Here is a 6,147-nt window from a genome sequence, read left to right on the forward strand (position 1 = left end):
CCACCTGTCTTGGACATCTGGGAGGGAATCACGTGGTGAACCGCCCTGGACTGCAAGTCAGCTGTTTCCGGTCTCTTCACCCAAGGTGTGACTTGGAACACTTTTCCGGTTTTGTTTTTCAAACAGTCTGGACCTCTTCGTCAAGGCCTACGGTGTCGCGGGTGCTGCTCAGGGTGCCAGGCCAGGGGGGATTGGCCCCGACCAGTGAAAGTGGTAGATCCAGGGCAAGGCACGGACACCGTCCCGTCCGTCAGTCTGTCCCTGCTGGCCCTGTGGCCATAACCTAGATGCCGCTGGGGGTGAAATGGGGGTTCCTTTCCCGTCTGGAAAATGCTGGAGGTTTGATACGCTCAAAGCCCAGAGGCCTCTTCCTGTGGGGCACGAGAAAGGTTGTCTATAGTCTGACCAGTCTGGGGAATTTTGGGACCAAGTGTTAAGAAACCCATTAAAACATTGTTTTCATGCTTCAGTGGATTGTTTTAATGAACAATATTTTCTCATTATAAGAGTAATACTGGTTCATTATCAGAAGTTTGGGGAAATATGTCTAATTAGTCACCTAACAGCCCAGAAACACGGACTAAATATTTTGGCATGTGTCTTCGCAGTTTTTAAGGCGTGCTGTGGCGAACGTCGCTGATGACATGTGCCTGGAAGCGGCCGAGTATTTCCTCGGTGAATTCCTAGAAGAGGCACTGCGGGGCCAGAGACTGACGCCGTCTGCCGGAACGCCCGCCGGACGCGCGTGCGCAGTGCGGTCCGCCTGCGGGCCGGCCGTTGCTTTCCTCTCCGGCGGCCTCTGCATCGCTTCGGTTTTAATTTCTCTAACTGCCGGTGATGTTGAGCATCTTTTCATTTTGCTGTTGGCCGTTTGGAAAATTGCCTGTACGTGTCCTTTGTGCGTTTTTTTTTTTTTTTTTTCATTTTTCTTTTGGGCCATATGTCTTTTTCTTACCCTAGAGCTGCTTCTGTTAAGGGTGTTAGCCCGTCTCCGCCGCGTACCTGTGTGGATCATGTTTATTTTTTCACAGTTTCTCATTTATCTTTTCACTGGGGCTTGACCTTTTTGTTTGTTTTCTTTGCAGTGGTCAAGTTTTAAATTGGCGATGTAGCCAAGTCTCTTGAGTTTTTTATGGTTTCCGGCTTTGGTGTGAGGCCCGGAGTGGCTTTTACCATTCTGAGATTTCGTAAGAGTTCACCGATTTCATGGCTAGATTTCAAAATAAGAGAAAGACTTAAGGATGGAGGGGCTGAAGCCAGAGGATCCTTTATCTGTATCTGTTTTCCCTGAAGGCGTTCACAGCACCGTTGTAATTCAAAACACTCAGATGACAGAAGACATCATTTCCTATGTCTGGACCTCTTCGTCAAGGCCTACGGTGTCGCGGGTGCTGGAGGAAGTGTGACAGTCCCTAGTGGGGGCGAAACTGATGTCCTCTGCCATGCCGCGGCGTGTAGATGCCGGCCCACACTTTGAGGAATGGACCCTGAGTCCTGCTCTCGCGTGTCCAGGCGGGTCTCTGCTTATCAAAGCAAAAAACTGAGAATGCCCAGCAGGAGGGCATCTGTGAAAAGGATAGTACATCGCGCACCGCTGAGCCTCTGATGGAAAGAACGAGGCGGGCCTGTGCCCAGGTATGCTCTCAGGAGCAGGTGGGGGGTGGCAGGTGACCTGCTGCCTGGCCAGTGGAGGTACAGACTCACACTGTCCCCCCTGGATCTGAGAGCAGCCCTCAGTGGGATTTCACTGGGGAGTGGCCGAGGGTGGGGGTGGGGGTTGGCAAGGGGATGCTTTATTGTTGCTTTTATACTGTTTCAGTTTTTTAATGTTGAGCATTGTTTTCATCTATAAAAAAGTTAACTCTCGTGAAGTATTTAATGGGACTCTGTGGATGTTAACGTATGCAAATGCAGTCATATGCATATCCCACCCAGAGCAACCACTGACTCGATTGGATCTTTGGAAATACAACAAGTTTGAAAATCTTTTACCTCAGAAGCTACTTCTGCCAGCTTTGTTCAGTTTTATCTCTTGAGTGCCAGGTCCTTAGGATGCTCCTGGCATGGATTTCGCCATGTTTCTTACGTACCATTTCAGGGGACGACGTGACACTGAGTTTGCCTGTTTCTAAGGGAGCGTTCTAACCTGAAGCAGAGCAGAAGCCTCCTGAGAGGCAATGATTCGGGAGGGCCCAGTCACGCTGTAAACAGAAACTGGACACATCTCAGATTTGTTCAAGAAAGAGCCAGATTGCTTCCAGCTCGAGATCCGAGAGGAAAAAGATTTTCTTGCTCTGAGTCTTCGCAGAAAACAAATTGGACGAAGGCCCTTATTAGGCAATTTAGGGATGTTTGCTCCTGTCCTCAGAGGGCCTGGTGGCCCCAGGAGGTGGCCGGAATGGGACTCAGGACCAGGAGGGAGGACACCTTTGAAGGTAGGAAAACCCGTGCGGAAGAAATCGGACATCTTCGGGCTCCGGGACAGGAGCCCACCTCAGGCCAGTCCCCCATGGAGGGGAAGTGTGTGTGGGGTTAGTGGGTGACACCCTTGGGCCGCAGGACCGGGCAGAGGGACTTGGCTGTGATGTGGATCTGACAGAGGCCCCGGCCGAGATGGCTGCTCGGTGGCCCCAGTTGAGGGAAGTGGCTGGGTTTTGACAACCCCTGCACTGAGGTCACTGGATGGGGCTGCCCTTGGAGGGCAGTGACCTTGGCCCAGGAGTGTCCTTCAGGCTGAGACGTGGCCGGCACAGGCTGCACGTCTGCCACCTCTGCCTGGAAGGGGGTCGGGCAGCTGGCCTGTGTCCACCACCAGCATCCGAGACTGTCTTCCGTTGGAAACATCTACTTGAATCTTATGCTTCAGAAACTCTGCCCGCCACTGTGTCACCATATTTCAGGCAAAGCTCAGAAACTTGTTAAATCTTTCTCCGAAATTTTATTTCAGCTCCATTCAGCGTAAGAGGCTGCAGAAAACGTGTGAAGACATCAGAAGATGACGAGGCTTAGATACACGAATCGGAACTAGAATTTTAACCCTCGGGATTAAAACGATGCAAATGCGAGAAGCAAAACGTGTTCTGGCGACACTCGCCCCAGCCGAGCGTCGAGACTCGGCGGGCGTGACAGCGAGGGTTCCCGCGTCGGCCTCAGACGTCCCCCCACTCCGTCGAAATCCCGTTTCCGGTTCCCCGAGGCAGAGGAAGAGAGCACCCACCCACCACACAGTCTCTGAGCTGGGCAAAGGCCGCTAGAGAACTTTCTGGAGAACAAAGGGATCTCTGTGGATTGCCAGATCTTCCTGCGACGCCCAGAGCGAGCCTCGACGTCTTGGCTGTGGAGAATGTCACTTCAGGTGTCATCTGAAGACCCCAGCCTCAGGCCTCTAGGACTGGGGCGGAAAAGGGTCCGAGCACAACATTTGTGATTGAAAAAGGAGAGACTTTTCCTGAAGGATCCAGTGCTGGCTGAGGGACCGGGTTGGGGGAGAGGTCACTGTCTGAGCACAGACCCCATCCCTCTGCCGGAGGCACTGACCAGGGAGGGGACAGGGACCCTGGGCTTTAGGGACGGGCCAGTGGCAGAGGGCTTAGTCCAGTGTCCCGCTGCAAAGCCAGACGCTTGTCCTCGGCTGCATGTGGTGATGCTTCAGCACGTCTTACAGCCTCAGTTTTCTTACCCACCAGGGTCGAGAATTGTAGACCTCGGATGGACGGCATGACACCGAACCTGCGACCTCGATCTGGGGGACAGATTAAGGAGTAAAACCTGACAAGGTCCCCACATGCCAGAAATGGGGCGGCGTGAGCTTCGGCGAGCGTGGCAGCCGTGGCCGAGGGTAAACGCGTGGGTGCGCTGAGATCGGTCACCTCGAGGAAGACGGGTCAGCTCCTGGGGGACAAGCAGGTGAAGAGGAAGAAGCAGTACTTTCCCCGCCTTTCCCTTGGGACCGGCACCCACTAGCGTGGACGGGAATGCCGGAGCATCGCCCCTTCGCGGCTCCTGCCGCGGGGGCCCCTCCGACGGAAAAGCAGACCTTCGCGCCCTGACGGAGAACAGCGGCCCCGAGGGTTGGCCCAGGGGGCGGGGCCTGAGTGATGGGGCCCCCGGCCTGGCCGCCACCTCGTGGAGCCCTGGATGGGGCGGGCAAGCCGCGTGTGGAGGGGGCGCCGGCAGCCCACAGACGGCGGGGAACCGGCAGGGGCGGGGGGCAGATCCAGAGTAAGGCAAAGAAGGGATGTTGAAGGCCCTGGTGTGTGTCACCAGCGTTACTGTCCCCTCTCCCTGCCGAGACCCCAGGGGTCCCCTCAAAGCTTCCCCAGGGGCTTCTGGGGGGAAAGCCCTTGAGAGCGAGACCCCCCAGACGGCACGCAGGACTTTCTCACCCCCTGTGGTGGCCGTGGCTCCAGGCGGGCAGGTCTGGGCTCCACTCTGAACCCCCGTCTCCAGGTTTCAGGGTGGCGGTCGCCCCCACAGCCCAAGTGGAGAGACGGGCCCGGGAACGGTGGCTGGTTTTGTGTGTGCGGCTCTTTCTTGTTCCGAGGTGGGGTGCTGGCCTCCTGGCCTGTACAAGGGGGAGCGGGGACCAGGGTGGCCGCCTCCCTGACCCCTGCCAGGCGTTTCCCGTCGGGGTCCCTGCTGCCTTCCTGTCTCCAGCCGGCCGCCATCTGCGTGCCACGCCCTCCCTCCCAGCTCCCTTGGGCTGCTGTGTTCTACCTCGCTGGCTTTTTAAGAACCGATGGGCTCTGTACGCTCAGGCAGGCCACCGGCCCCCGCCCGCCTGTCCCAGACTGCCACACAGGAGAGTCTGGATGGAAGGCAGCCAGCATGTTTCCACACCCACCGAGCTGAAGTGGGGGGCTGCCGATGTGTTTCCGGGGGGCCTCAGCACGGGCTGTCTGGAGGGTCTCGGCCGCGTGTCAGAGTGAGCAGGTCCTGCCCCGACGACAGAGCCACAGTCACTATCCACTGGACCGTGACTTAAATCCCCAGCACGCTTACCCAGCTGGGAAGGAGCCGGGGTCCCTCCCAAAGCAGGAGTGAGGAGGAAGTCAGAGATCGGACATGGAAAGGGGGGCGTTTCCCTTCCCAGGACAGTCTCGCCCTGGGCCTGGTGCCCAGCCCGAGGCCCGGGACTGCCAGCCAGCGGGCAGTCCTCTGCCGGTCCCACGCCAGCCTCGCTCCTCAGGGTGCAGCGGCCACTGGGCCACCACCCGGCGCTGCCCTTTATCTGAGCAGGTGACCCCTTAGGACAGTTTTCCTGTCTTATCTCCGGCTGTAGGCATTGCAGTCTGGCCACAGCGTTCCCGCATCCTGACCAGTCTGCTCTGGGGCCGGCCAGGCTGGCGTGGTTTCAGCCGCCCATTCTTTAAGTGACACCCCCCAAGCTGACTTTACTTCTTCCTGCTGGGCCGAAGACACAGGAGTTACACCCAGCAGGAGGCCGCTCCCCCTGCCCTCCCCTGGGGGCCGGAGTCAGAACCTGCCACCGCAGTGAGCAGGCCGCAGGCCAGGGCAGGGTGATCGGGCCCAGAGGGGACCGTCCCACCTCCTGGGTCACCTGGGGTGAGCATGGCAGAGCCAGAGCAGTAGCCGACCTGACAGGAAAACCTAGAGACCAGAGACGTGTGGCCGGGGCTCGGATGCGGAGGTGATGGCCGCAGGGTGCGGGCTTCTCTCTGGGGTGATGAAATGCTCAGGTCGGCTGTGGTGGTGGATGCACTTGGAAACCATTGACTTGTACCCTTTAAGTGGGTGAGTTTGGTGGCGTTTGAATTCTGTCACAATAAAGCTGTTAGAAAGGTGGACAAATAAGCCAAGCCCCGGGGCTGGGTTGGCGGGGTGCCCTGGGCCCGGGGACTCAGGAAGAGCTGGATGAGAAGGTGGCCACGGGCCTTTCCTGGCAGCCGGTGACATGCCGCTGAGCAGGAGCGGGCCGGGCGGGGGTGGAGAGCACCAGGCGGTGCCAGGCTCTGGCGAGGAGCAGAGGTGGAGGTGTGCACGTGGACGGGGGCCGTGTCCCCACAGAGCAGGACGACCCGGGGCCAGGCCAAGCTGCTCCCTTGGGAAAGCCAGTCCGGGGTGACTCATCCAGCCCCGTTCGAGCTGAGGCCCACACCTGCCTTGTCACTGAGCGCAGTTCATCGC

The 6,147-nt window shown here is 58.0% G+C and overlaps 1 long non-coding RNA gene across 3 annotated transcripts in view; it reads left to right on the forward strand.

Annotated features, from left to right (window-relative positions):
* Positions 1-5,814, forward strand: part of LOC107196129 — a 6,419-nt gene extending 605 nt beyond the window's left edge. Inside the window, exons 1-5 of one of the 3 annotated variants that reach the window (XR_001517492.2) lie at positions 1-85; positions 609-885; positions 1,086-1,635; positions 2,099-2,435; positions 2,948-5,814. This is a non-coding gene — a long non-coding RNA (uncharacterized LOC107196129). Of the gene's footprint in view, positions 86-126; positions 886-1,085; positions 1,636-2,098; positions 2,436-2,947 lie in introns of all 3 variants that reach the window. The other 2 variants (XR_001517491.2, XR_001517490.2) reach the window with 2 other exon arrangements.
* The last annotated feature ends 333 nt before the right edge of the window (positions 5,815-6,147 follow it).

This window comes from Pteropus alecto, unplaced genomic scaffold (genome assembly GCF_000325575.1).
Source record: "Pteropus alecto unplaced genomic scaffold, ASM32557v1 scaffold67, whole genome shotgun sequence".
In the NCBI taxonomy this organism is placed as follows: Eukaryota; Metazoa; Chordata; class Mammalia; order Chiroptera; family Pteropodidae; genus Pteropus; species Pteropus alecto.